Genomic DNA, 26,505 nt, shown 5'->3' with positions numbered 1-26,505 from the left:
CATGGATTGCACAAGAAATGGTTATAATAAAGGGAGAAAGAGAGAGAGAGAGAGAGAGAGAGAGAGAGAGAGAGAAAGAGAGAGAGAGAAAGAGAGAGAGAGAGAGAGAGAGAGAGAGAGGGGGGGGAGGGAGGAGACTGCGGGACAATGCTATATATTACGAAGCAGTGCGAAAAGGGGGAGATGAATATTAAAGAATGGAAACGAACGAAAATGAGTAAATGTGGGACTCGTTTTAATTGTGATTGTAAAATGTAAGGAGAGAATGTAGAAAGATGTCAGAATATTTAAAAAAGAACACTAATAAAAAAATAGAAATCCTGTTTTAAACTAACTACCCAAATACGTGCATAACCTGCTAAAAATGCATTACAAGTTTTTCTTTTCTTTTTGGAATTGGGTCAAGGTAAAAGACGTACTCGACATTAATCAATACTTCACAGCTTACACTATTTTCCTCCAAACATTCAATTATTTTCGTAACACGAATCCTTTTTTTGCGCTTCTGCACGTAAATATGAAGAAAGAGTACTAATTATTTAGCGAAATGGTTTTCCAGTGTTTTATTTGTCGTACGTTGCCGTGTACAGGTCCTTTCTTGTAGCTAAAAACACACCGAGTTCCATTGCACTCCATTCCACTTTATCGCTAGATCTGTTCTCTGTGTATTCTAATTATAAATTTTTAATTATCTGCAAAAGATTAAAGATGCACGAGAAAAGTTATTATCCTGTTTATAATTAATTTTCTTTTGTGCTCTCAAAATGAAGGCGTATGCGCGCTAATTTGCGTTGAGCTTTTTAGCTTATGTTCACAATAAATGAGTATCCGTTTTGTTGACCACTGCCATTTTATTCTTTTGCTAGTTGCTATTTTACCCCGTTTTACTTTACGCCACGCGTATCATTGTGCATTTATTATTCTAAATTAGCTCTCTCGTACACATCTGACATGTACACATCTGTAATAATTCGTAAAATAATTTGTAGCCATGACTTAAAAAGAAATCGGTCACTTGAGCTTAATTGGTCGGCTTTATTTTTTTCATGAGGACATTTTTTTCTCGGTTGAAATAATTAGTTTAAAGTACTGCTACACAAGCTACTAAATTACCAGTTGTTGGAAAAAAATAACCTTTCAGACCGGCTTATGGACCGAGCAGCAACAAAGCGCTATGGAGACCGAACTCTACCACAAATATGTAAAGTAAATTCATATATTATAACATTTATGTTTACCATATCCTTTAACGAGTACATTCACTCGCTGAATTTGTTATTATTTAAGAGCGCCGGTTCCTGCAAAACTGATTTATTCGTTTTAATTAATGATAAAAGTGCAACAAAAACAGTCACAGCGTTGACAAGCGTTGCATGCCATTTTGGCAAACGTTTTGGTTGGTCGTCTGTGGATTTGTTTCGTAAAAATAAAAGAATGGTACTGCTTTTTTGCTCTCAGTCAATCTCAGAAATGGCTTCGACTTCATTGGCACAAAAAAAGAGCTGGTTATTTAGGAGTATATAGGAATGGGAGACAAAGGATCTGTGATAGGACTGCATATGGTGCGGTCCTGCTCTGTTACAAAATTTTAATTAAATTCATTAAACATATTTGTTGATTTCTCTTGCCCCATTCGTCCTTAATTTACACATTTTCAAATGCCTCCAACCACGACCATTGTGTGATTTTATCCGTCCATTAGTGTGTGTGTATTCCATTTACGACAGTCTTTGTGGATGGTGTACGTCATGAATTTATACATACATTATTGAAAAACTGTTTGAAAGGGTTTCGCTTGAACAAAATGTAGAATGTTATATTTTGTCATTTGTTCTTATTTTGCATTAGTGTATATTTGCCTGATTTGATCAATATCCAGTTTTTTAATTTTAGGTAAATAAGATCTAAAAGAACACGCTAATGCAAAATGCATACAATGTTGATCTGTGCATTTAAGTCATGCATATCTGCTATCAAACTCACTAAAGCACATGTGCCATAATTTGTTACTGGATAACTAATCAAAAGTCGTGTTGTTTGCATATGCCTAATTATAAAGTAAAAACGAACTTCAAACAGACACGTAATGCTAGTTTGATGTTTGACCTCATCGTACAGTGAATGTCTTGTTTATGAAAGTGCGGTTTAGCACATCACCGAAAACCAAGTCATAAACTACTTCAGGTTTAAATTGCTTGAGATTCGCCACAGAATTTACGAAGCGGCAAAGACGAGCAAACTAAAAAAGCAAACAAACCAAACAACATGACCCAAGGGCATGTATGGTTGTTCTGCGTCATATTTTGCAGTGCTCGTGACACTGCTTTGTGTTGAAAGCCATAACACGATCTCAATCATAGATAACAATGCAGTTACACATTTTAAAATAGTTCATACTTTGAAGCTTCTACACTTTTTGCCTTGTCTATTCTCTTTCGGCGCTAAGGATATTCTTCAGCCATAAGCGACGTATCGTTTTCGCGTGCCGGCATCAATACAATGGTTGAGCTGATGATTCAACCGCTCCGTACGCAAAAGTGTAAGTCGGATGGTGTTAGCAAGTATGATGGTGGTGCCACATGACAGTTTTCACAAATGACCCATCTCTCTAAGTTTACTGAGAAACGGTCCAAATAAAATCTAATTATAGTAAATTGTATAATTTTCATCTACATATGTCAATAGAGTTCTTGTCGTTTACCCAATAGAGAGAATGTGTGTGTGTTTGGTGGTTGTTTTACAACGAGTTCACAAATACGTTGCGTTGCTTATGGCGAAATAGAGCCGTATCAAGCGTATATCTGCTATCCATAACATGCTAGCTATGTTACATACGAGCTCTGGTAGATCACATGTAACCTATGGCTTGTCTTATCGGTAAGCACGAAAGCAAATTGTATTAGCTGCTGGGTGCATCAATACGATTATCAACCACTGTGGTATCTAGGCAAAACGTTAGTAAGCCATATTGTACTGAATTTATAATTTTAGTCTTAAGGTTAGAAACTCTAGATCACTTTGCTGCTTTGGCTACATTTACTTTATGAGGCGTTCCGTGGTACAGTCGTCAACTCGTACGACTCAGTAACATGCCCGTCATGGGTTCAAGCCTATAATGAATCGTTCCCCCGTAGCAAGGATTGACTATCCGGCTGTGTGGTAATGAACTAAGTCTCGACTTTATGTGGCCTTGTTTGTTGGTACCCACAGTTGTTTTTTGGTTTTTGAAATCATCCTTGTTAGTACAACAATCATATTAATGATTGAAGGTTGTACAACAAAAATGAATTTCATAATGAAATGAAATGAAAATTAGGGTTTGTATTTGTTTTGAGACGGCCTCGTAGTACAGTCGTCAACTCGTACGACTTAACGACATGCCCGTCATGGGTTCAAGCCCCAAATGGACCGTGCCGCCATACGTAGGACTGACTATCCTGCTATGGGGGGATCAATAAGTCACTGAAAGCCAAACCCACGAGTAGTGTGGTACAGGCGGGCCTTAACCAGCAACGGTTGTTGAGCCAAAAGAAAAAGAAATTTGTTTTGAGAATGAAAACTACAAGCTTAGACACACTCCAGCTTTGACATATGTGTTATTTTACTAGTAAAATATTTCAAAGTCGTTCGATGAAGTATTGTTGAACAAGTTGTTCAAGCAATATGTATATAGCACTCTTTAAATTGACAACAGCGATGAACTATAAATTTTGCAAAATAAATCTAATGGGCTAATTTTCTTGTAAAATTATTGTTTGTATGTTATTTTCAAATTTTTTCATTTTGTGATGATATAAATAGCGTCTATTTATTTAATTGTTTTTGCATGTCAAATAATCTTCTAAAGTCATAGCGATTGAAATGTTTGTCCCGGTAGTCATGATAACATGGGGGACAATTAGTTTCAGTTTAACTATTTGATACAATTTAAATGTATGTAACTGAATGTCCGAAATCATTAATTTATAACATTTTTCTTTTTCTTCTCCTTCTTATTCTTCTTTTTCTTCCTCTCCTTGTTCATGTTCTTGTTCTTCTTTTTCTTCTATTTTGTAATCAACATATGGAGTCTTGTAAACTAAATATAAATTTATTACTTTTCTCAACTAAAAGAAGAATGCTATTGCATATGTTTCATATGTTATTGCAGAAAATAATGTAAATAGTTTAGGAATTGAATACTACTTCGTTTTGTATCTATGGAATTAGCATAGTTACGTTCTTGTGTAATTTGCATGCTAAATGTTATCCAACAACAATATTTTGTATTCTTTTCACTCAATATCATTTTTAATTTTAATTTTAATTTATAATTTTGATTAGCTTCATAACAATCAATTAGAAAATATTAAATCATTTCTTTTTTTGGAAATATCCGATTTTATTCAAATAATACTAATTTATAATACCAATTTTAATACCAATCATACAAATACAGTAGAACGTGGAATACCGGGCAGCTCGAGATCGGACGGTTTCCGGTTAATCTATATTCACGGATAATAGTTCAATGAATGTCAAATTCATATAAAAGTTATAAAATTCACTGGTATTACCAACAATTTATTATGATTCATTCGATTAATCAATATTACAATATAATTTTCATCGTCAACTAACTGGTTTAAGTAGGTTTAACAACTATTCATGAACAAAAATGAAGTTCGAAAATAGCACAAGACACTAGGTAGCTGCACAAAAATAATGTGTACGAACTTGACTATCGTTTTAAATGTTCGCCACGATTGCAAAGCTGTCAGATTTATGCGCACGGTTAAGCCGCCTGCCGGTTAAGCCGTCCCCGGATAATCGACGTTCTACTGTAATACCAAATTACAAATATTGTACCCAATTGACATTTTTGAGCACGAATAATCGGGAATTCGAGCAAATTCCATTAAACTGGAGCCTTAAACTGCACCAGCTTAAGGGAATTTAGAAAAAGGCCTTTAAAATCAACTGTGATGCGGCTTTTTCGTTGTTTTCTTCTAGATTCGCTCGGAAATGATGTTTCAAATCGTTATAGTTGGTCATGTAGCCATTTTATACTTAAATAATAACGGTTTTTTTTTTTATAGAATAACGTCACACAAAATTAACTTTTGTTTTTCATCAACAATCAAAGCTACGAATGTAAAATGAGCTCGACGGCATCGTCCATCGATAGAAGAAAGTCTAATTTACAAACTCACCAAATCTTAGCGCTTTCAAAACACTTGATCACACACATATCCACAATTTCAGGCGTATCGAGTACTAATCGAGCAGGTATCGAAAAACAATTTCGAGCAAATGTAACTTGGGTATACATACGAAGGTACGTCAAACTGGTGTCTCACTGAGGACCTCTGTATGCGGCCCTCGACGCTACGAAGTTATGATTAATCTAGTCTATGTGGCCCTATCCGTTTGAAGTTCGTAGGCTGAAATTTCAGCCTGTCAGCTGTTTGCATTGTATAGCAGTTTTCGAGCAGCTATCTTTGTGAGCATAATATACAGGTGGGCTTATCCCAAGGTGTATGAATTTCGATGGCTGATTTTTATCGCTTCTGCCTCTGAATGAAGATTTTAAGAGTGTTTTGTGTATTCGTCAAGCCTCCAGAAAGCTCGATGGAGCAAAAGTTTTTACTCGTTCTGTCAAAAAGTGATGTTCAAAATTGGTTATTAAAAAATGCTATGAGACCACCTGGACTACATACTCTTTGATTCCAGATTCCACCACCTGATCTCTTTAATGCACCTTGGGATAAATGTAAACAACACCGTGTTTTCGACCAGGTACTCGAATCTAATTCTAGCTTTGTGGCTAGAATAATCTAGACCAAGGTAGATTTAAAAATATCAGGTGGTGGACTCTAGTGCATTTTGACAATTTGTCACTTGACGTAAGATCCCCAGGATTCAAACTTTGTTTACACTTATTAAATTTGTTCATATAATTGATCCATCCCATTTTTTCGATTGAACATTCTTCAAAAATATATTTTGGACTTCGCGAGTTCTTATTTCACATTAAAACATGGATTAAAGTGTGTTATTTTGTGTTATTCCGTGAATTTATTCTATAATTCATTGTGTTTTCGACATTTTTGATGATAAAAATTAAGTAAGGATTATTTTTTTCAATTTTCACATTAATTCCTCATTATCTACGATCCGCATGGACAATTTACGTGAGATTAGAACTCTTACTCACATGATTTTAAATTTCGTGCATAAACAAATCATCAAACCAATGGTTAACGGTTCTAAAATGACGTAAAGTCCCTTAACTATGGCGACCCCCCAAAGGCCCTAATCCATCGCCTAATATTTTTAATCCACCTTGATCTAGACTGAAAATTGCTGGCTAGTTTTTTGTGTGGTTTTGTATGGAGTGTTTACATGATTTCAGCCTCCAACTGTCAAACTCCATACAAAAAACTAACTAGAATCGTGAAGGCCCCCTATATTTGAAATTGGAATACCTTTGTTATTGACACTCAAAATGGACGTTGGAATATTTTCTGCCCACGAAAGGATTTTCTAGTTAACATGTGGCCCATGAGCATGAGACCATGAATAAATGAGTTTGATACATCTGATTTAAAGGGTCGGTTTGTGGGTTCATTCAGAAATCATAGCGTTGCGTTGTTGTTTTTTGTTATACGAATACTAACGATATTATTACGTTAAGTTATTTGCGTTCTATTCTATTCTCGGTCGTTGGTTTCTAATATTTTGAAATATTTGAAGGTATTTTGGAATTATACAATCATAGTTTTTTTTTGTTACACAATTTGAGTTGATACACTAGCATTTTAAAACAAATGGTACGTAGATTTTAAAGTTGCAGTAATTGGCCAAAGATGGAGCAGAATCAAAATTTGCGTCCCTATGCCATACTCGTTACACATAGGCTGAAAGACGCAACTGCAGTAGGCCGTAAAGAATCCAGTTTATTTTGAAACCACGTGTTGATGGAATATTAACGGGGTAACGTTCAATCACGTTTTATAGACGTTTTGGGTGTTGCTGTTACAATCTTTTGAAAGCAGGCTCAATAAACGTGCTTCTAGATGTCAGTTATATTTTCTTGATGACACAAATCGGGTAACCAACAATACCTTCGGTTGTTTGTAATGCTCCATTTATTGTCACAGGCGTGATATTAAACTCGTAACCCGTAAGCTTTACGGTGTCTTGCCGATGCCGTGCGTAAATTATTTCCAACCATTACACAATCACCCTAAAAAGCTACTATTCGTTTGTCATATTTGGGTTCCCTTGCACACCGTCATTGTAATATTGGGCTTCGTGTATCACCAGTACTGATCGGGAAGCGATTAACGATAAACTAAATCTAAATAATAACCTGTTTATAACAGTAATGCCGGTAATGTTTAAAACTCTTATGATCATAATGCCTAAAGGTAGTCATCTCGCTGGTTACCGGCTCAGCGAATATGAGGCTATTAAATCAAGAAATTCAGTTACTGTCCATTTTATAGCTACACTTATACCACCGTATGATAATATAAAGTAAAAAAAGGAAATAACACTGAAAACAAAAAAATGAATATGGTATGTCGGATTAAAAAAAATCGGTAGAGGTAACAAACGCAATGTGAAAATATAACATGGAAAATGTATGCCGTGATGTATGCGGGAGCATTCAAGCCGGGGAGGGATTCATCTAAGGGTATTTTGATTTTACCTGTAAATTACTAACTTGCCTCCGAATATGCGCCAAGCTAGACGGATTACAGGCCATACTAGCAAACACCAATCGCTCTTCGTAGTCATATTCGCATAGAATTTTATTATCACATAAATAGAAACGATCGCCAACACAGAATCTGGTATGAATGAAAAGAAGAAAAGGTTAATATATAAATAGGGTAAATTGCTTGTTAGTATCGATGTTGCAAAAATGATACCTCTCTTCCGTACCTATGATTGCACTGTTGGCATGCGAAGCATTCTAGATGATAGACATTGTTTTTGGCACGCATTACCATTTCGAATGCCGGTATCACCTTGTTGCAAGCGGCACAATATCCAGTCGTGCCGAATAGTCTAAGGTAGTCTCGCTTACATAGGATAAGATTCGCTTTAGTATACAATGTTGAGCCGACCTCTCCCAGGCGGCAATCACAGCAACCACACTTGAGGCAATCTTCGTGCCAGAAGATATCTAGTGCTTTCAATAGAAAGCGCTCGGTTATACGCTTCCCGCACCCGGCACAGTCCTTGGCTAAGCCGGTCGCGGCAACCAGGTTTGCAGTGGCTGAGATCGACGATTGGATCGTAGTGGCGGGTGTATTAGGTGTAACTGTCGTGTGTCCCATTGTTGTTGCTGACACGCTGCCGGAATGGTGAGTTCGAATCGGCTGTACATTGATTGTGTGGTCGTTGATTGATTCCACTACAAGAGAATAAGTGGAGTTTTATAAATATAAAACTTTTAATCAAGCAGTACGAGAGTCATTAATTAAGTGATTGTTATTAATGTATTTTTTTGATAATTTATGTACTGAAATTGAATATTATATTCGCTAATTATAGTATAATGGCAATTTTCACAATCACTCTGTTTAAAAAAATATAAACGGCTCCATTTTATTTTATTTGTAAACGGAACAATCACTTATGAAAAATGAAACAATGGTTTTATACGGCATTTGTTAAACTCTAACAACTTATATTTCTACTTATTTATGTGCATTTGTTCAATACTCGAAACGTTCGAAGACTATCGAAAACGTTCTGTTTAAGCACACACAAACCATTTCGTTTAAACGCGAATTACCTAAACTGAATATCTTGAATCCCCGGTTGACTAAAATGCTTACAAGCGAATAATTGCAACCAACCAGTTTCCAATCTTCTGGACGTTACGTACGTATCCGGTTCCGGCTGTTGTTGCAGGATATGGAGGTTAAGTGCGTGTGTCACACAATCCTTATCTCTTCCATCCTTCTTCTTTTAGCAAATACAATCAGCATTTCACTTTGAGACGACCATCACAGCACAATTGCGACATCCTTTCCGTTCATCCGGTTCAGTATCGGACCGAAAATCAATTTCTACTATCCTGAATTCGATTCGGCCACGGTGCACCCTTCCCTTCCAAGTGGTGTCTCTGTGCACAAATTCATAAATGTAGATAAACTTTTTCAATCAGCAGAAATATGATTGCAATTTTTATTACGACCTGATCCGTTTTCTGGTCTTTCTTTGTAACGTGTGTTTGGGTTTTATTCCGTGTTACTTGTTTATACTGATCCGAGTGTGTTTAAGGATGAGATGATTGTAAATTGCCGGCAAAACAGGAATTTTGAATCAAAGGAAATGGTCAATCATATATAGATTTCACATAATAGAAAGATTTCAGATCGCTTGAGAAATAGTTTGCCTGAATTGTATTATATGATTGATTGATTGTATTTTAAAAATTACAGCTATTTTGAAACAAGAAAAATGTTTCCGGTTTTAGATTATGGAGAAAAAAATTAAAGACAATTTTTTTGTTTATTTATGTTTCGACACAATGCTTATTTTTCTTTTTCTTTGGTACAACAACTGTTAACGGCCAAGGCCTGCTTGGGGTCTGTAACCACCACTATTGGGGTTGGCTTTCAGAGACTTATTGATTACCCATAGCAAGATAGTCAGTCCTGTGCATGAGGGCACGGTCTTTTCGGGGCTTGAAGCTATCACGGGCATGTTGTTAAGTCGTGCGAGTTGACGACTGTACCACAAGACCGGCTCGAACTATACAATGCGTATAGTTTACAAATGTGTTAAAAATATAAGAAAAAATAAAAGTAGTGTTTCATGGCAATGTGAATTTCAGCTTCCAAAGATTTTTTTATCCTTTCTGTATAAAATTAAGAGATATAGTTTTCCTGTGTTGTTGTATTGAAAAACCATCAAAAAAGTAATTGTTATTGGCTCCCTGTCCAAAGTCTATCGAAATGAAACAAAATGCCTTCTGTCATAATCTCATGCCAGTAGAAACGTGGTGATTGAACGAAAAGGAATGAATAACATTTATTAATAATCCAATCATATCTTGTGTAAAACGCAAAACCAGCTCAATGCTGCATTCGGCATCGGTTTGATAAGAGAAAATCGGTCATAGCATAACATTAATGCTACAAGCTAAACAGAGTTATCAACTCACATGTGTGCTTCTCATGTTCATATGTTCGAGCATTTGTATTGTATGCGATGTGAAGGAAAATTTCAGATGAGATGGATTGTTAATTGGAAAAAATAAAATAATACTGGTAGATAAAGAGTTGAAGATAAAAGATTACCATATCGACATGGACATTTGATTTATTTCGATAAAAAGCACATTTGTGAAATAATTTATTAATAATAATCAAACCATCTGCACAGAATATTTTAACTTCGCAAATAAAATGGAAGAAACAGAAGTATTTTTCTAGGGTACCAGTATTTTTGTTCATTTTTAAGTTCAGTTGGAATACAGATGGGATGCATTTTCTTCCTTTATTTGATTCCGTATGGGATGAAATTATTTAATTAAAATCCCGTCAAGTGCACGGTGCTGGTGTCAAAACGTCGCGATTTTGTAATGATTAAAGAGAAAAGTAATTAGCATTAATTGCATCCTGGCCAATGAATATGTAATTAGATAGAGGATGTTTTGTATTCATTAATTAGCATCTTATATGTAGCTGCAAAAGTTTGTTCTCTTATGCGTACAGACTTCGAAGTTAGATGGGAATACGTTTTTGATACTTCACCCCTTGCTTCGCAGGCATTTTTTTCACTGTATTTCATTTAGTATTCTTATTGCCACTTCTTTAGGTGCGAATAAAGGAAGGTTCCTTGTATTTTGTTAACTAAACAAAAACTACATCTTAAATTGTTTTTCTTCAATAGTGCTTTTTCCTGCACATGCACTAGATAAGTTTGGAAAACATGGAAAGTATAGTATGTCCAACAACACAGATTTTGCAGTAACTGGTACACCATTTTCAAACGCCCGATAAGCGTGCTCTCTATTGCACGTATTGGTGTTTATAACGTAAGGAATTAATTAGCCGTGGGAGTTATGCCCATCTTTTCACTGCCACAGGCACAAAAGGTCCTTTGAATGGTATGTGTTCTGCAAATATGTCCAATGCTATGATATAGAGGGGCGTTTATGTTTGTTGGAATGTGGCAAAACTTGCCTTTCCCGTTTCTTCGTGCAATGAACTGATGTTTGTTTTGTGTTTCTTCGCATACTTTATGTATATTTCTGAAATATTTTCAGCACCGGAGCACAGCTGGCTTGTTGGTATTTCTTCCCTATAATCATCTGTAAGCTGGTAGGAATGGTTGGTAAGGTTCTATAAATTTTAATTAGGCTAACGTTAGCAATTATTGGGATAACTTTGGCCATAGTGGGGATTATTGTTGCTGACACTGTCCAACGCAAGACTCAAGAAATGGTTTCGCCTCGGTTTGTTTGCATTGGCCGTGCATAGTGCTTGCTAATTGACTACAAAATGTTTGCTAAAGTGATGACGTAGCAAATTTACTTTCGGGGAAATACAACAGATCGCTACTTTCAGCTCTTAATCTAATGGCGGCTAACAATAGCATTTCTAGCATTATTTTTACATGATAGCTTTAATAGTGAGTGCTTTGTACTCATTTTGTGACATGGCGTAGTTAAATATTTTCATCTATTTTGAAATTAATTTGAGGAAAAAATCGCTTAAATTGTAACTTTCTAGCTGAAACTAAAATAATTATGTCGTGGCGGCTTATACAGACTACATAGACTTCTTAGTACCATGCAATCGAAAAGTCGATTCTTGCCATGAGATGATCCAGTATTGCAGCAGCGGCGCGTGTTTCGATTACCCGGGTGTCTTAATAAGCGTTTAAATATTTTTGTTAAAATAAAGCAATCAAGCAAATGGTATGAAAAACAACAACATCAATTTGTCACTAATGATGCAGGTTCGACACAGTACTTTGTGAGTTTACACTCAGCATAAAAAAGTGCGGCGTTAGCTTCCCTAAAAAATTAGGTTCCTTCGAAAATAGACCGATTCTCTGCATGTTTGTGTTTCGACGAAGGATGAAATCTCGTATGAAATGAAAAGTGCGACAACAGAAAAACTTTATCAGAACTTATTTTCAATCAAATGGCTGCACCGCAGTAGCGTGCCAAGTTTGCAAACGCTCGTTCTGTTGCAATTTGCTGAGCAAACGTGGTACAAACGATCTATTTCATTGGAATAGTAAATGCTTCATATTTTGCACTATATGTGTCTCCTGTATCCTCTGAATATCTCTCCACAATCGAAAAGGATATGCTGCAAAACGACATTCAGAGTATCTTGTGACAAAATGCATGAAGGATAAATGTCACTGTTTAAGGACGCATACTGCAGGATAAAGACAATGGGAAGAAACAAGTAGAACCCATTTGAAGTATCATTTTATTATATGTTCGCTTGTATCTGGATACTTTATGTTCACAGTAACATAGAGCAGAATGTAAGTAACATATAGCTGAGAAACTAAAGAAAATGAATTGATTCATGTTACATGAAAAAGTTTTACAATATACAGCCGAATACAGGATACCCTTAATTTACCACCCAGTTGAGTTACGACGATTCCCAATTACGACGATTTTAATTATGACAGTTTATATTTGTCATTTTGCTAAAAGCGAGTTTTTTTTTAATTTTTTCATTGATATCCGTTACATTCAAATTTATCAGTATTCTCAAACTACTCAAACTTTAATATTTATATCAAGATATTCGACTTATATCTTGCTTTGAAACGCACGGTCGATGGTCTGATGTATTTACAAAGATATCAAATCATACACCGATGTGATCTTCACTTAGAAAGGTTCTGTAATCAGGTGATTTCTATAAAATATAGATGCAGGAGCAAATTGGCTCACATATTTGCCGGTCGCATGAATAAAAATCATCATCTCGTACGACTTAACATTCCCGTCATGGGTTTAAGCCCCATACAGACCGTGGATAGGTAATATGGCCCATTCGAGGAAAAGCAGGTAAATGTAGACCCAAAACAGTTTTTGCGCCAATCATTCTTCTTCAAAAAAAAAATTATAATAAGAAGAAGAAGAAGGAAATACAAATGCTGTTATACTGTTTAAAAAGTATAAAGTGTTTCAATTAGCAGAAGCTACCAAACAAGTCTCGTGAATTGATTGTTATTCTATTGTTGTTCTATTTAGTAGGAACGCTCCAAATTAGCCGTATTGCTTAAGTGAATTAGTTTAAAATAACAAATATTGATATATTTGATGTATTTTTTTTTCAATGATCAATATCTAAAACGACAATATAAATTTAGTCCTTTCTCCGCTGATTGGTGTGAGCGCGCCTGTGATGCAGCTCGTTTTCTAATCAAATTTTTGATAGTTTCGGATTGCGATCGGCGTCTGGTTACCTTTGTATCCTTCTTGTTAATTACAGGTCATTTGGTACTTTCATAACAGCAGTCCAACAACTTGGGAACAGTTTGAAGCCCGGTCAGTAGCAATTATGCTGCTCATTCCATTTATAAACCGCTGTTACTTTTCTTTAATTTGCATCAAACAAACGCGCAACACAAATGGATTCCTCCAACTAATCGTATAACTAGTTATGTTGTTTATTATAGTTATATTGAGGCCCTAAATCCGTTTTTTTGTAATAGGTTGTGTAATAATAGTTTAAAAAATTGGAAATAAACTTGCAAATTCGTAAAATACCAGTGCATACAAAACATACATTAACATGTTTTTATTTATCTCTTCTCAATTTTAAATAAATTGCCAAAAATAGTTGTCTTAGTTATGGTAACTGCTGAATTAAAATAATTAGAATTAAGTACTACGAATAACGTTCGAAGCGTTTTATAGCAGCTAAGCACATTGTATTGTGTGTATGGATAGAATCCAGCTTGACGTAAAATATCTTGAACATAATAAATTACATGATATTTATTAAGTAGATGTATGTGTGCTATTCAATTTAAATATTTTATTTATTTATTTAGGTATCATTTATCAGATATTAGTTTTCAATAACAAGTGGTGGTCCAGTGTTACAGTCGTCAGGTCGAACGACTTAACAACATGCCGGTCGTGGGTTCAAGTCTAGAATGGTCCGTCCCCTCGTAGCAAGGACTGATTATCCGGCTGGGTGTTACGGAATTAGTATTGAAAGCCTGTATAGGTTGGTATGACCGCAGAGCACGTTTGAACACAATATGCTAGATATAACAAAAACACGTCGTGCTATGATCGTGAGCAATCGCGTAATAAAATAAATTATTCACAGGGAAATGTTTTTTAACTCTGATCATATTGAAAACTTGTACTCCAAAGAAAATATAAATTAAAACAAATAAGAGGTCTTGTGTAATTTCGATTTTCACTAGCGCATCTGGCGGCGGCTAACCGAAGCATTTTGCTAAACAATTTGGAGCCGCTCCAGAAAATATGTTATTTTTCCATGTTTTTTACTTTAACTGGACTGGAAAAGCTTTGTAATTGATAGATAAATATATTGTGCAAGTATTTCAGCCATTTTCGCATTAAAAACGATGAAAAAACTACTTAATTTTGAGATCCGGTGCGACCATTCCCTTGATGACCAAAAAAGCTTCCACCAGCCGCCGCCAGATGCGCTAGTGAAAATCAAAATTACACTACGGAGTACGATCAATGTAGCCCGGCATTTAGGCTTTTTCACTCAAGGTAAATTGATAAATGGTCAATGATTTGCTAGTGATTGTTGATTTTATTTATTAATTTGGTTCTTTTGCATGCAGTTTAGTCAACTGGTAATGAATGGCAACTATAGCAAAACTCCTTTTTGTTTATTGACTAATTGATGCATTTTGCGTTAATCTACCGGCTGCAGATTTTAACGTTCATAGTGGAGGTGTGCCCCAACAACCAGAACCGTAAGATTCTTTCGGTTCAGTTCTAATCAAGGTTCATCGGTTCTTTAAAAATCAAATTGTAATGAGGTGTTCATAAAAATAACGTGCTACCCGTCGCAATAAAGAACCAAGGCGTTTACATAAACCAGGTCCATTCATTCCAGGTCGTTCATTCGTTCGTTCGTTCGTTCGTTCGTTCGTTCGAGAGAGAGAGAGAGAGAGAGAGAGAGAGAGAGAGAGAAGAAAGGAGAAAAAGAGAGACAAGGAAGAATAAAGAGTCTATTGAGTTCCGCGTCGTCTGATTCGAAATGCAGATTGCTATGTTTGACAGATACAGGGTGTTCGAGACAAATTTGACACCTGGCCTTTGGGTTTATATCTCAGGGTCTCAGGGTATGTCATTCGATTGCTAAAAGTTGTGCGAACAAGTGAAAAAAATGTCTTCTTCTTCTTCTTTGGCACAACAACCGCTGTCGGTCAAGGCCTGCCTGTACCCACTAGTGAAGTGAGCTTGGCTTTCAGTGACTTATTATTACCATAGCAGGATAGTCGGTCCTACATATGGAGGCACGGTTTATTCAGGGCTTGAACCCATGATGGGCATGTTGTTACATCGTACGAGTTGACGACTGTACCACCAGACCGGCCCAAAAAAATGTCTAGTTCCCTAAATATGTGGAACCCGTCTGAATTGTACAAGCGCGTAACGTGTGTTATGATGGTTCGTGCCGGTCATACGAATGCCACCCAGCTCCCCTGACCTTAATCCTATGGATTACTTTGTGTGGGGCACAGTTGAGCGGGACACCAACAGGGCGTCCTGCAATACCAAAGCGGAGCTGGTGGCCAGAATAAAGGCCGTGTTTGCGGCCATAAAAAAATGCGGCAAACATGGTAAGCTAAACTTTGTAGATTTGTTTTAATATTTAACATAAATTTGATAAAAAATCCTTTCCTATTCCCTCAGAAACTGTCAAATTTATCTCGAAAACCCTGTATGTGCGAAATCGGTGAAATTAGCTACAAAAAGTGTCACACGAGGAATAAACCGCTATTTGCAAAAGTTTAAAAGTCCTTCCTATAACGCGGGGTTACGCGGATGTATTTGGAGCTTAAAAATAACGTACCTCGGTAAAATACTGAATGTTGAACTGAACATCACTGAAACAAATGTTATCTGAAACACACATACACACATACATACATACATACATACATACATACATACATCATACATACATACATACATACATACATACATACACACATACATAAATATATACAGGCGGTCCCCGAGAGACACGGTACCTCTTATACGCGGATTCGGAGATACGCGGTTTTCCAAATCTGACAGATCTTTGAGCAAATTGTACTGATTTGACATATCCATTGTGAAATACCAAATAATTTCCGTATTGATCGAATGTTAAATACCATTTCAAAAGGTTTAAAACTGTTAAATTCATTAGAAACATATCAAATAATTAATTTGGTGGCTAAAACCACCCCTACTTGCAAAATTGCACGAAAATTAGTGATATTTTGGCTGGAAATCACAAGATTCGACTTACGCGGAAATTCGAGATACGCGGTATTTTGCGGCCGGTCCCCATTAACCGTGTATCTCGGGGACCGCCTGTACATCTTGCAAAAATACACAGATACACATTTTTTTGTTCCCACATAGTTTCCATACTTGGTAAATACAGATATGTCGGAGAAGCACCTCTTCATAATCTTCATCGTCGGCTAAAGAGTTTGGCCACTTTTCCACTGCAATGCGAAGCAATCACTGCACATCTTCGTGCGAAGTTGATGCTTAAAATGGGCTCTTATTTTTATGCTTCGTTAAAGGATAGCTCAGGGCGCGTCTTTTGCGTGACTCTTCAACTGTCTCTCTATCTTCTACTCGTAGCTGTTCGTTAGAATGGTATACATTTTCGCAAACAGCAAAAGAAGAAGAATGGACGGTGTACCCGAGGGTATTTTGTTTTAATGAGTTTGACCCTTTGGGAAGAGTTTTCAAAGTTAACTAGCCCCATTAGTAAGTTACCAGTTTGTTATTCATATGAGCATTATTCAGCTTCTCATTACTGTTATTTACTTCAATTATGGCCATTTTTATTTTTAAAGTGTTCAAACGTAAACAAATGCAATGCAAATATCGTTACAAGATGTATGATAAATTCACGTTCTATCCAAATTACTGTGTTTTCTTAAAAAAGAGTGATATTCAGTGTGCGTTGTTCATATTAGCCATTTCCTGAATGATTGCAATGAACATGATTATTTATAGAAACTTTAAGATTCTACATTCAATGATTATCACGGCTGTTGCACACTGCAACATGATTTTTTCTTTCAGCCGAAGTAAATTGTTTTTATTAAAACAAGCGTTTTTTATGCATCGATATTTTTAGTTGCGAAGCTAAAAATCCATCGTTTGTCTCGGGCTTAGGAGAAAGAATGAACTTTGTTCTCTCCTGTAGCTTCGATCGTAAGCGTTCGGGAATACTCGGCCCGATCAGTGTTGAACGTTAACCACACTAAACGCGGGCCGTGTAGCCCTCTATCGATAATTACTGGGAACAACACCTTGCGAGCGAATAGGTCGTTAATAATAATTAACAACGGCTATTATGTGACTCGATTGTGAGAGAAGAAGTAACAAATCTCATATCGGGTATTACAGGGGTTCCGAGTCAATTTCCAATGTAAATGAAATTTTTCATTGCTTACGACATGTTTTTCAAAAGTTATCTAATAAAGGGTTTTCCAAGTCACTTTCGAATGTAAACATTGTTATACACCGCTAGCAAGATGTTAATCCACATCAATCTGATATTTAATTACCATCACAATAATTTTTAATTTCTCCCGTATGCATTTCAACACGAGCCAAGCTGGATTGAATTTGTCAGTTCTTTATTATGTGTTCGAAATAATGTGTTGAAACTGAAATTTCATTTTGAAACAAATAAACCATTTGACAGCTGTTGAAAAACATCTTGGATGCCGTGAATAATTATGTGCACATTCGAAAGTGACTTGGGAAAGCCTGTATTGCATTAGCATCACAATAGTTCAGTTTCAGTTCTTCCACATTATTTTCAACACGTCTCAAGCTGGATTGAGTTTGATAGTTCTGATGTATTGAAAGTTATGTAGAAGAACTGAAACATTATAGTGATGCCAATACAATGTATGAAAGCTGTTGAAAAACATCTGTGAGGCGGTGAATACAGGGTTTTCCTGGTCACTTGAAGACCAAGTGCAAAAAGATATTTCACATCACTCTGATGTATCGTTTTCATCTTAATAATTTGTAATTTCACCAGCATTTTCAACACTTCAACTGTCAACGGGTGATGCGATCCGACTTCAAACTTCGGTGAAAAACGATGGCAGGCCCGTTAAAGTGTTGAAAATCATGCTCAAGAAAATAAAATTATCATGATGCAAATGACAAATCAAATCAGTGTGCAATAACATTTTACACGCGGTGAATAACAATATTTACATTCAAAACTGACTTGGAAACCCTGTAATAATGTGCACATACGGAAGAGACCTGGAAACCCCAATATGATGCGTGTTTGACATCTCGATTTGTCTCTTGTTTGACATTTATAACTGAACAAAGGGGGTTTCAAACATTTGCATTACCTGACTCAAACGGAGGCCAAGCTTTATCAAGCTTTGTCAAATAGCCTGCCGTCAGATCAGAATTACGGAAAGTGTTATATTTTCTATGACACTCAATGCAAATATTTACATTCCGGAATGAATAATAATCAATTATTGCAGTAAAAAGTGTGGGAATTACAAAATGCATAGGAGCTATAGAAACATTATAAATTAGTTTCACTTCAGGATAGTTTTGGAAAAGCTAGGGCTCTTATAGAAAAGGCCTTCCTAATAAAATGCAGTGGAACTCCACACAACGAGTTTAAACCATTACAGCGCTGTTGCACACTGCAACAGGACTCGTCTGCTGTAAATTATTGTTTCAGTAAAAACAATAATCTCTTGTCATTTTTTTAATTTAGAAACACTACAAAATCCGTCACTTGTCGTGGGATTTGACTATAGAGTAACCTTGTATCTTTCGCTTAGCTTAGATCGAGACCCTTCGGGAATGCTCATCCTGATCAGTGGTAAACGCTGACCACACTAAACACATTCTGTGTCGGCCTCTTTTGGAATCACAAGAAACAACACTGTGTCAGAAAATCGATAGTTAATAATTATTAACAACTGGCTCACTCGTTATGCGAGTGATTATTTTCTGTATTATTTGTTTTAAAAGTGAAATAATTGTTTTCAATATCATAAATGTTTTGGAAAAAAAATTATACAAGTCGCTGAAAAAGTAAAATGTTTTCATAATTTTAGAAAATAATTGACGCTCAGCTACTAATTATTTCCTGCTAGACTTTTTTATTCCAAAATAAACCATGTTCATTACAATTGGTATTCTATTATTAGTATTCTATTCTATTATTGGTGTGTGGTATTCTATTCTTTAGCACGAATTATTTCCAGTACGAATTATTATAGAACTGTGATGATTTCAGTCAAAAACGTATGCCATCGAAACAAAACTGGATGCATAATGTCAACAATTGATGCTATAGATGCTTGTTTTAATATTTAACATAAATTTGATAAAAAATCCTTTCCTATTCCCTCAGAAACTGTCAAATTTATCTCGAAAACCCTGTATGTGCGAAATCGGTGAAATTAGCTACAAAAAGTGTCACACGAGGAATAAACCGCTATTTGCAAAAGTTTAAAAGTCCTTCCTATAACGCGGGGTTACGCGGATGTATTTGGAGCTTAAAAATAACGTACCTCGGTAAAATACTGAATGTTGAACAGAACATCACTGAAACAAATGTTATCTGAAACACACATACACACATACATACATACATACATACATACATACATACATCATACATACATACATACATACATACATACATACACACATACATAAATATATACAGGCGGTCCCCGAGAGACACGGTACCTCTTATACGCGGATTCGGAGATACGCGGTTTTCCAAATCTGACAGATCTTTGAGCAAATTGTACTGATTTGACATATCCATTGTGAAATACCAAATAATTTCCGTATTGATCGAATGTTAAATACCATTTCAAAAGGTTTAAAACTGTTAAATTCATTAGAAACATATCAAATAATTAATTTGGTGGCTAAAACCACCCCTACTTGCAAAATTGCACGAAAATTAGTGATATTTTGGCTGGAAATCACAAGATTCGACTTACGCGGAAATTCGAGATACGCGGTATTTTGCGGCCGGTCCCCATTAACCGTGTATCTCGGGGACCGCCTGTACATCTTGCAAAAATACACAGATACACATTTTTTTGTTCCCACATAGTTTCCATACTTGGTAAATACAGATATGTCGGAGAAGCACCTCTTCATAATCTTCATCGTCGGCTAAAGAGTTTGGCCACTTTTCCACTGCAATGCGAAGCAATCACTGCACATCTTCGTGCGAAGTTGATGCTTAAAATGGGCTCTTATTTTTATGCTTCGTTAAAGGATAGCTCAGGGCGCGTCTTTTGCGTGACTCTTCAACTGTCTCTCTATCTTCTACTCGTAGCTGTTCGTTAGAATGGTATACATTTTCGCAAACAGCAAAAGAACAGAGAAAGTGTTATATTTACGAGAAAGTGTTATATTACGGAAAGTGTTATATTTTCTATGACACTCAATGCAAATATTTACATTCCGGAATGAATAATAATCAATTATTGCAGTAAAAAGTGTGGGAATTACAAAATGCATAGGAGCTATAGAAACATTATAAATTAGTTTCACTTCAGGATAGTTTTGGAAAAGCTAGGGCTCTTATAGAAAAGGCCTTCCTAATAAAATGCAGTGGAACTCCACACAACGAGTTTAAACCATTACAGCGCTGTTGCACACTGCAACAGGACTCGTCTGCTGTAAATTATTGTTTCAGTAAAAACAATAATCTCTTGTCATTTTTTTTAATTTAGAAACACTACAAAATCCGTCACTTGTCGTGGGATTTGACTATAGAGTAACCTTGTATCTTTCGCTTAGCTTAGATCGAGACCCTTCGGGAATGCTCATCCTGATCAGTGGTAAACGCTGACCACACTAAACACATTCTGTGTCGGCCTCTTTTGGAATCACAAGAAACAACACTGTGTCAGAAAATCGATAGTTAATAATTATTAACAACTGGCTCACTCGTTATGCGAGTGATTATTTTCTGTATTATTTGTTTTAAAAGTGAAATAATTGTTTTCAATATCATAAATGTTTTGGAAAAAAAATTATACAAGTCGCTGAAAAAGTAAAATGTTTTCATAATTTTAGAAAATAATTGACGCTCAGCTACTAATTATTTCCTGCTAGACTTTTTTATTCCAAAATAAACCATGTTCATTACAATTGGTATTCTATTATTAGTATTCTATTCTATTATTGGTGTGTGGTATTCTATTCTTTAGCACGAATTATTTCCAGTACGAATTATTATAGAACTGTGATGATTTCAGTCAAAAACGTATGCCATCGAAACAAAACTGGATGCATAATGTCAACAATTGATGCTATAGATGCTTGTTTTAATATTTAACATAAATTTGATAAAAAATCCTTTCCTATTCCCTCAGAAACTGTCAAATTTATCTCGAAAACCCTGTATGTGCGAAATCGGTGAAATTAGCTACAAAAAGTGTCACACGAGGAATAAACCGCTATTTGCAAAAGTTTAAAAGTCCTTCCTATAACGCGGGGTTACGCGGATGTATTTGGAGCTTAAAAATAACGTACCTCGGTAAAATACTGAATGTTGAACAGAACATCACTGAAACAAATGTTATCTGAAACACACATACACACATACATACATACATACATACATACATACATACATCATACATACATACATACATACATACATACATACACACATACATAAATATATACAGGCGGTCCCCGAGAGACACGGTACCTCTTATACGCGGATTCGGAGATACGCGGTTTTCCAAATCTGACAGATCTTTGAGCAAATTGTACTGATTTGACATATCCATTGTGAAATACCAAATAATTTCCGTATTGATCGAATGTTAAATACCATTTCAAAAGGTTTAAAACTGTTAAATTCATTAGAAACATATCAAATAATTAATTTGGTGGCTAAAACCACCCCTACTTGCAAAATTGCACGAAAATTAGTGATATTTTGGCTGGAAATCACAAGATTCGACTTACGCGGAAATTCGAGATACGCGGTATTTTGCGGCCGGTCCCCATTAACCGTGTATCTCGGGGACCGCCTGTACATCTTGCAAAAATACACAGATACACATTTTTTTGTTCCCACATAGTTTCCATACTTGGTAAATACAGATATGTCGGAGAAGCACCTCTTCATAATCTTCATCGTCGGCTAAAGAGTTTGGCCACTTTTCCACTGCAATGCGAAGCAATCACTGCACATCTTCGTGCGAAGTTGATGCTTAAAATGGGCTCTTATTTTTATGCTTCGTTAAAGGATAGCTCAGGGCGCGTCTTTTGCGTGACTCTTCAACTGTCTCTCTATCTTCTACTCGTAGCTGTTCGTTAGAATGGTATACATTTTCGCAAACAGCAAAAGAACAGAGAAAGTGTTATATTTACGAGAAAGTGTTATATTACGGAAAGTGTTATATTTTCTATGACACTCAATGCAAATATTTACATTCCGGAATGAATAATAATCAATTATTGCAGTAAAAAGTGTGGGAATTACAAAATGCATAGGAGCTATAGAAACATTATAAATTAGTTTCACTTCAGGATAGTTTTGGAAAAGCTAGGGCTCTTATAGAAAAGGCCTTCCTAATAAAATGCAGTGGAACTCCACACAACGAGTTTAAACCATTACAGCGCTGTTGCACACTGCAACAGGACTCGTCTGCTGTAAATTATTGTTTCAGTAAAAACAATAATCTCTTGTCATTTTTTTTAATTTAGAAACACTACAAAATCCGTCACTTGTCGTGGGATTTGACTATAGAGTAACCTTGTATCTTTCGCTTAGCTTAGATCGAGACCCTTCGGGAATGCTCATCCTGATCAGTGGTAAACGCTGACCACACTAAACACATTCTGTGTCGGCCTCTTTTGGAATCACAAGAAACAACACTGTGTCAGAAAATCGATAGTTAATAATTATTAACAACTGGCTCACTCGTTATGCGAGTGATTATTTTCTGTATTATTTGTTTTAAAAGTGAAATAATTGTTTTCAATATCATAAATGTTTTGGAAAAAAAATTATACAAGTCGCTGAAAAAGTAAAATGTTTTCATAATTTTAGAAAATAATTGACGCTCAGCTACTAATTATTTCCTGCTAGACTTTTTTATTCCAAAATAAACCATGTTCATTACAATTGGTATTCTATTATTAGTATTCTATTCTATTATTGGTGTGTGGTATTCTATTCTTTAGCACGAATTATTTCGTGCAATAACATTTTACACGCGGTGAATAACAATATTTACATTCAAAACTGACTTGGAAACCCTGTAATAATGTGCACATACGGAAGAGACCTGGAAACCCCAATATGATGCGTGTTTGACATCTCGATTTGTCTCTTGTTTGACATTTATAACTGAACAAAGGGGGTTTTCAAACATTTGCATTACCTGACTCAAACGGAGGCCAAGCTTTATCAAGCTTTACAATTTTATTTAAAAATACAATTTTATTTAAAAAAATCAAAATAACGTAATATTTATTTTAACTCTGGCAAAGTCATCGTGGGCCGCATTATAAGCTATTGGGGCCGCATGCGGCCCGCGGGCCGTAGTTTGAAAACCCCTGCTATAGAGCACCGGTCGGCAAGCTTTTGAAATAGAGGGCCAAATTTTGTACATGATACAGATCTGCGGGTCAGTAAATTTTGCACTTAAATTATTCCATTATCAAAAATTAAAAAACAAAACAATTGTTAAACGATATCAAGTATTACGATTGGTGATATTGTTTTTATGTAATAATATCATCCAAGCAAAGTAAAAGATAGGTAATTCTTATTACTAAAACTAATTGTAATAAAGTTTGGGAAGTTAGATCTCAGTTGCTTCTGATCTCTCAGATTCTCAGATCTCAGATTCTCACTGATCACAACATATTTTTTTCGAACGTAAAAATAATTTCTCAGGAGGTAACTTTGAACAAGCAAAAACTATAATTATGGACGTCTTTATACATCAGCATTTAATGGCTTTATGATATACAAGCAGCCAAACGATATCATAATTCATAATCTGAGATGGTTTGGGAGCTGTACCGACAAAAGGGAAATTGCCATAGTTTCCCATTACCAAAAGCCATTTGAAGCATAACGCTACAATTGTTTGCTTCAACAGGTTGATCAGTTGGATAATCAGCTCGCACAAGGCCCGTCCAGGGTTTTCGAGGATTATGTAGACATGTTCAGCGAGTTGTAGTTTTGTTCAGGCATATAATAAACTCTTTCAGCGAAATATAAATTTGTTCGGAAGTAGGCTTTGACAAGTTCAGCGATTATGTAGTGCTGACATTTGTTTTGTTTACATCCTGTGCGGGGACGTATAATTTTTCATTCTTAAATGTCCTAAAAGTTAAATGTATAAGTTTAATAGATACAGGGTTTCTCAAGCCAGCTCATCATCGTAACATTATTTTTCGAACACGTGAAACGATTGTCAACAACGTACATACAATTCGAATCCGTAAACTCTTTTCAATTTTGTAAAACTAGGTTTTGGACCCGTAAAATCCCAACTAAAATCTGGAAAATGTATGTTGGCTGTCTTGCCACCCATTATACATTTTGCAGATTCAAGTTGGGATTTTACGCGTTCAAAACCTAGTGTTACCAAATCGAAAAGAGTTTACGGATTTGAATTGTACGTACGATGTTGACAATCGTTGAACCTGTTCGAAAAATAGTGTTACCCACGTTACTGGGTGGCACGATTTGTACTTTTATTGCATTTGCATTTTGTACTTTTACTCAATTTTGGGTTTACTACCTGTGAAAGAACATAGTTTCGGTGGTATCTCTTGGTATCAAACTGAAAATACGAATAATTTTGTAAAATTTTTACGTTTTGTTTAGGATAACGCTCGTATCGTGTGGATGCAAAAATAACGATATGTTTTTAGCAGTGAAAGGGGAAAGATTGGCCGGCAAACAATCAAAGAAACATTATGGTAGATTACAGTTCAATCGTGTATTGATTGAATGCAACGACGAAAAAATACGTGTCAGACTATGTATTGTGGCAAAGTAACATCAAAGAGGGTCAGTAAACACCTTAACCTCAATATTCAATGGTTCATTCAAATGAAGGAACAGCTGCATTAAATGTATAATAAAGCGTGTGACTATTTATGTTATATTCCTATTGTACCCTTACATATATCGAGAGGGCTTATGAGGTCCGTCGATCATTTAATAAATATACAAATATACAAATATAATATAAGAAGCAATGGCTAACTAAATTGATGATAATCTCAACTTTTTCACAGTGTTTTCCAAATATTGTGGGCAGATCTCAAGCCAGGGTTAAAATGTTGACGCTGGGATTGGATAGTTAATCTTTCTGAGCACCGAAAAAGTGTTTCAACTAAAAAATTATCATAGTTGGTCTGTCATATTCAGTTCAAAATGGTCAAAAACTCTATAATTTGAAGTCAAACAATTGGTACATTTATGATCGGATGGACAAAAATGCCATTTTTTTTTTTAAACAAACAATTTTTTTTTTGGAAAAAATTAAGCTTGAAGACACGGGTGGAACAGCATACATTATTTTAAACCCTGCTCTAATCTACCATTTTTGCTTCTATGTTATGTGTTGTTAATTAAATTCACATACTAAATGTTCATTTTTGATTGAGTAAATCTACAGATCAATTAACCAAAGCAATCTTAACCTAATTGGCTCAAAAACGACATACATAACTGTTACCATAAATGAAGCGTTGCAGACTGAACAAGTTACTTGACAATACAAATGCATAGAGCTGCATAGGATCTATTATATTTTTGTATTTGTGAGGATTTCTTACATTATTTTTATTTTATTTGCTATGTTTATCAGTAGTAACCATACAATTGAATTCCTTTTCTATATCTGTTTTTTTTTTAATTTGTTTTGCTATGAATTTCATCTTTATTATTGATGACAATTTTGAAACTGTATTAGCAAAGGCGAATGCAAAAGTATGGGAAAAAAAGAAACAAGGATTTTTTAATCCTTTTTCATTCTCTAAATGAGAAACCGAATGAGTGACAGCACACTTCAAACTGTATTCAACTCCTTAGAAACTGCTTTTGGAGCTGACTAAAACTGTGAAGTGAAATTGCTTTTTCTCACTTCTTGATAACACGAGCGTGTCACGTTCGGTAGGGTACCAATAGATTTGCCATTTTTGGAACCTAGATGACGCAGTGTGCGTGCAAGACGTTGAAACCCCAATATGATGCGTGTTTGACATCTCGATTT

General features: G+C 35.6%; 1 long non-coding RNA gene and 1 pseudogene across 1 annotated transcript; one reads left to right on the top strand and one right to left on the bottom strand.

The window, feature by feature from the left end:
• The window catches only part of LOC121598703, a 59,338-nt pseudogene that overhangs the window by 1,094 nt on the left and 31,739 nt on the right, over positions 1-26,505 (bottom strand).
• Positions 8,277-9,200, top strand: LOC121598705. The gene is made up of 3 exons (XR_006005607.1): positions 8,277-8,357; positions 8,734-8,880; positions 8,972-9,200. It is a non-coding gene; the product is annotated as an uncharacterized LOC121598705 (long non-coding RNA).

The sequence above is a fragment of the Anopheles merus genome, chromosome 3L (assembly GCF_017562075.2).
Source record: "Anopheles merus strain MAF chromosome 3L, AmerM5.1, whole genome shotgun sequence".
NCBI lineage: Eukaryota > Metazoa > Arthropoda > Insecta > Diptera > Culicidae > Anopheles > Anopheles merus.
The sequence above is the reverse complement of the archived record's forward strand: the minus strand, read 5'-3'. Positions and strand labels throughout refer to the sequence as shown.